This window comes from Podarcis filfolensis (genome assembly GCF_964270895.1).
Source record: "Podarcis filfolensis genome assembly, chromosome: 5".
NCBI lineage: Eukaryota > Metazoa > Chordata > Lepidosauria > Squamata > Lacertidae > Podarcis > Podarcis filfolensis.
Genome location: NC_139608.1, coordinates 98,454,250 through 98,459,923, shown reverse-complemented (window position 1 = coordinate 98,459,923; position 5,674 = coordinate 98,454,250). Strand labels below are relative to the sequence as shown.

Genomic DNA, 5,674 nt, shown 5'->3' with positions numbered 1-5,674 from the left:
GAACATGTGTTCTCTTTTTTCCAAATTGTAGAATCTTCATACTTTTGATGTGAGAATGTGTTGTTTCGAATACTGTGGGGGAAGAAGGGGGAGAGGTGGGGGAGAGAGGGTGGGGTGGTAATACTTAAGAGGGGGCATGTGTGGTTTTACACCCGTGTCACTGGAGTTCTATTTGATTATACAGCCAAGACAACCAACCACGCCCAACTTCTCTCACTATCAAGGAAAATCATATATGACTTTTGCTTTAATTGTGGTGGCGTTTTCAGTTGTTGCTTTGTTAACAGTGTTTTTTTTAGATTGCAATTGTTTCACTGATGATTTGTTATTCTATGTTATTTATGCTGTTTTTGTGATGTTCTATTGTGTTTTATCATTTTACTGTTATTTATTGTTTGCAAGCCGCTTTAGAATTCATTTCAACAAAAAGCAGCACAGGAATATAATCAGTCAATTAAGTGCAAGATGCAGTGCTTTTTCTTAGAGCAGGCATGTCCCTAGTCTGTTTTGGGGCCTAATCTGACCCTTGTGGGTAAAAAACCTCCTGGGGTAAAAAACTTCAGCAACTTCAATCCTAAAAAAAGGTTATCTTTGGTTGGCCCTCAAGCATGTTCACATCATCAAATCTGGCCCTCTTTGAAAAAAGTTTGGGCACCCCTGTCTTAGAGGCTAACAAAAGCTGTCGCTAAATGTGAGAGGTGTTGCTCTGGGGGTGACAGTGCCCAGAGTTTGTTTTCTACATTTTTCTTGTGCGTCATGTGTTTCAGAATAAGCTTAAGGGTTGTGGTTGTACTGTGTGTGGCAAAAGGGTGGGGTAAAAATGCTTTCAGTATCTAAAGTAATAACAATAAAAACCAAGATACATTTTAAATGAACATTTTATTTTAAGAAAGACTATTTTAAACCATTAAGGCAAAAATCACACTGTGAAGTGTTTTTACATACATTCATCAGTCCTTACAGAGTTTAAAGTACACACAGATTTGGACAATATTCCAGCAGACTCATTAAATACATTTTTTCTTATTCAATCCTTTGTTGTCTGAACAGGAAAATCAGTCAAAAATTAGAAAAATACATTGTCAATTAATAGGCATTTTTATTCTAAAATGGATCGACCAGATTTAAATACTCTGGGTGAGTTTTTTTGCAAGCAGAAAAGGGAAGAATTCAATGTTACTCCTCTATAAAACTCATATTTTACTAAAGAGATTTCATACCCACATCTAAATGCTACTACATGCAGCTGTTTTATTACTGAATTTAACCTGAGTTAAAATTCCAATCCTGTAAGCCCCTTTCAACTCAGCAAAACCTTATTTCTGAGTGAACATACTAGGATTGCATTGTTAGTGTTACTCTAAGGAAGGCACATAAGAATCCTCCATCATGTAGAGAAGCAATGTACAAGAATATAGACTGTTCGTCCAGCCCCCTGCAGGCAGCCAGGCACACTATCCATTCCCACCAGTGGGGGAATGTGCAAATTCCCCTTTTTTCTTTTTTAAAGGAGCTTGTTTCATTTTCACTTCCTCTAACCGTAAATGCAGAGAATGACGTAAACCAATCTCATAAACCTGTTCAACAGTTTTTGCGAACAACATGATGCATTTCCACAGGCTATTGTACATCACAATATAATCCAAAATTAAGTTTAAAACAAATAATCCAAAATACGTGTGAAGTTATTTCATTTTTATACATTTGTATCAAAGAATGTAGTATTGCCTATGATACTGTACTTAAATACTGCTATTCAAAATTTCTTAAGGCTTTGAACCTGCAGATCACTCCAAAAGGCACATGACAGGATAGAATTAAGGAAAAGAGTTTAAAAATCAAGTTGCTCTGCTGCCCTGCTTCACAGCTTTAACCCTGTAACTGATCACTTCAGCCAGCAATGCATATAGCTATTAACTGGTAATAAATGAAAGCAAGAAGTTACCTGCATGTCTAGGATTTCCCATGCCTTAACCCTGGTAGCTTTTATGAAGCTTGAAGTTGCATTTAGCTTATTCAACCAGAATGTTGTTATCATATGAACTGAAAGACTGAGCTGGTCAATAACCAGGACCTGAATTTAAAACCCAACACAAAATCCAGATGTGCTAGACGATGAAGTCTCCCTAGTTACAACTATTACATTATGAAAAATGTTGTGAAGCATTGCTTTGTTGTTTAATGCAAGGTCAATTAAAGCTGGAATGCTCTCCTCCACTACTATTTCTCAAGTGTTTTTATTTATAAAGCAAGTATAATACACATTTCCTCTTCCTAAAAGCTGTTTTGCCGCTTTGGTGGAAGGCCTATGCATTTCTCAGCTCCCTGCCTCACGCTTAAAAGCAGGTGAAACATAGCAAGTCTTGCAATAAGTTAACCCTTGAGGTGGGATGAGGGAACACACTGAAGGGAAACAAAGGAAAGATGCTAACATGCCCCCTTTGTATTACCCAACTATCACTTTCATAGTGAACATAACAGAAGTCTTTTCCCTTCTCCGCCTCAAGTCCCTAGGATCAGAGAGAGAGAGAGATCTATAGAGTATTTGCAGCTGTCTAGCAGAAAAGCACTATTTACAGAACTCAATACAGTCATACCTTGGGATAAATGTGCTTCAAGTTAAGTATTTTCGGGTTGCACTCCGCGGCAACCCGGAAGTAACAGCATGTTACTTCTGGGTTTCGCCGAATGCACATGCATGCGCAGACGGTCAAAATGATGTCGCGCGCATGCGCGGAAGCGGCAAAATGCGACCCGCGTGGACACGGGGTGCTTCACTTCTGGATGAGAACAGGGCTCTGGAATGGATCACGTTTGCATCCCCAGGTACCACTGTAACTTTGATACTGTGCACATGGATGCACAAATTCTCACAATAGTGGCAGCTCTAAAAGTATCCCAATCATTGTGGAAATCAGACCATGGTGAAGTTCCCTATATAGAAGTCAGATGAACCCAACCAGACCATGCCCCCCCGGTGATTTTATTGGTGTGGGAGGGGCTGCATTTCTCATGAAGCATGTGTCATGAAGCATGAACCCGAGTTGTTTCTCTTCCCTCCGTTTTGAACAAATATTACTAAAGTTCCTTAAAAGCTACTGACCTGCAAGGCAGAGCTGGGAAGTCTAAAGGCCACCAGCCCTCTCTTAAGGGAAGAGGACAAGAGAGAGATGTCTGGAGTTAAGTTCTCATCCCTGGTATTTCATTAAGTAACCCACCTTCAAAATAAGGCAAAAAACCCACCTTCAACTGAATCCTCATTTGATAATTGATATAGTTGCATTAGGTGCATTGAAAAAACTGAAAACATCAGATTGTTCAAGTGGCAATCTAAACTGGGGGCGTTTGAAGCAACCTGGATTCCCTTCATCTCATTTGCCAACTTGTCAGTGGGATCTCGTTTTGGAAAGAATCAATTAGATAAATGACTGTTCCTCTTTGCCCATCATGTCAGTGTAACACTAACTGTTTTCTTTCATTGCCTTGGAAATCAACATGTTGATAGAATTTTGATTAATTGTACATTTCCTAGGCATTAGCTAGTAAAGCTTTTAAAAAGCAACACAAGTCACTGAATTAGAAAGGACGCTCAGGGATTACTTCCTTCACCGTATCTGTAATGAGTCTACCTTGCATTCATTGAGTCCATTAATCCTTGGGTGAAATGCTAAGATCTTTCCTTTCATAAGTCTCCATTTGTGAAAACTGTTCTAAATGCAGACATGAGGTTTGATCCTTGGTCATTTTCTTCGTCTAACTCTTGCTTTGCTCCCCCCTCTCCCAATTATGATTTAACAAACATCTTTAGAAAAGCCTGATGACCCAGGAGCATAACAGATTCAGAAGCAGAGTCTCAGAAAGTAAGCTTACAATACAGTTATAATACATCTGATAGAGCTTTTCACAGGTTGTTTTATTGCTGCCTAGAAAAAAATAAACAGTGCAGAAAAATAAAGTTATAGACTATGTTGTCAGTTAGGTACTCTGGTTCAAGCCCGCATTTTAAAATTGTTCTACACAAGGAGGTGTAAATTGTAAGTATCAATCAGTAAAAGCCATTGCAAGTAGAGCAGGTATCACCTATATTGCTCAAGGCAACATATTAGAATGCTTCCAAATAAAACTAAAACCACAAATATTTAAGTAACCAACATGTTTTTATATGAGGTTTGTTTCCTTTAGCTCCAAAGTAGACATAATTGGACAGTGGCGTAGCGTGGGGGGTGCAGGGGGGGCGGGCCGCACCGGGCGCAACATGTGGGGTTAGGGCAAATCCATGGGTTAGGGGGCGCAAATCCACGGGTTAGGGGGCGGAAATTACTTGCCTTGCCCTGGGTGCTGACAACCCACGCTACGCCACTGTAATTGGAAGCACCAGGCTCTGTCTCTATGGCTTGTCTCTTTCCTGGGGCAATCAAAAGCCACCATTAAATAGCACAACCTACCAAGGAATGGTGCTGTGCAACTCTCCCATCCATCTCAATGGTGCTGGCACATTAAGTGGGTTGCATAGCAATGTTGGCTTATTAATTGTTCCCTATATATTTTTTAAAAAGTTTTTAATTACAAATGCAGTGCAAATTCAGTGCAAAACATACTTAAAGTTTACAGCAACAGAAATAAGCTGGTGGGTCTAATTATGCCTACTAGACCACAGATAAAAATCCTAAAAAGTGTAAAATTCAGGTTTATAACTATTGTAAACAGTTATATTAGAGTCTCCTTTACTCACTGAAGAAACTAATTGTGCACATGAATGGCAACTGTAACTGCAACATAACTCTAAACAAGCCCATTACTGCTATAATATACAGCTCCCAATTTTTCATCTGTGAAAGTGTCCATATTATTGAAAATGTTTGCATATTTAGAACTGTGAAAAATTAAATTTAACCCAATGCTTTCTTTAAAAATTGTTACACCACCAATTTTCTATAGGTTTGTTCATGGCATTATTTATATGAAATGGATCAAAACTATCACGTTTGATTAAATAATAGCAGCACAACATCAAATATATTTCACAACGGAGAAGCATAGCAAATTCAACATACATAATTATTTCCAGGTCACAGTGAAACATCATGAAATGAAACCCAGAGGAGAGTTACACATATAGAAAAGACAGAACAATAGGATCAGTATGGGCTCACTTCTCAATTACTCTTATTATCCCATTGAAGTCAAAGTCAACAACATCAATTTGAGACTCAGTTTGAGGGGGACAGCACAACTGCACCATGCCCCAGTATAACATACTGAGGTGGTGCTAGATGTCAAAGTGAAGAAATTCTACAAGGCACTGATAAGCAGCAGCTATAAATATGGGCCTAAAAAGAAATCTAGTCACAGGGCCACAGCTCAATCTACGCCTGCTTCCTGTGCTCTCATTGAAAGTGAGCTTGTGTCAGTGTTCAAAGCCGTTGTCCATGTGGTGCCTTTGCTGCCCAAGCTACGTGAGGTACTGCCCACCCTCCACTTCTTTTGGTGGAAGTCAACTGTACTGATCTGTTTTAAGAAGCATTTTTGTTACGTAGAGCTCTCTGGTTTTGGTTAGCACAGGGGAAGAGAAGGGAAGTGGTATCTCCAGCGCAGAGGCCACAGAGAAAAATCACGAACTTGGCAGCTGGTGCTGAGAGATCTTTGCAGGACTGAAAAGCATGTTGGGCAACAT

General features: G+C 39.4%; 1 long non-coding RNA gene across 1 annotated transcript; it reads right to left on the bottom strand.

Moving 5' to 3' along the window:
- Positions 1 to 860: 860 nt before the first annotated feature.
- LOC310763587 lies at positions 861 to 2,703 on the bottom strand. The gene is made up of 2 exons (XR_014548684.1): positions 2,578 to 2,703; positions 861 to 2,403 (listed from the first exon to the last, which is right to left on the bottom strand). It is a non-coding gene; the product is annotated as an uncharacterized lncRNA (long non-coding RNA).
- Between the last annotated feature and the right edge of the window lie 2,971 nt (positions 2,704 to 5,674).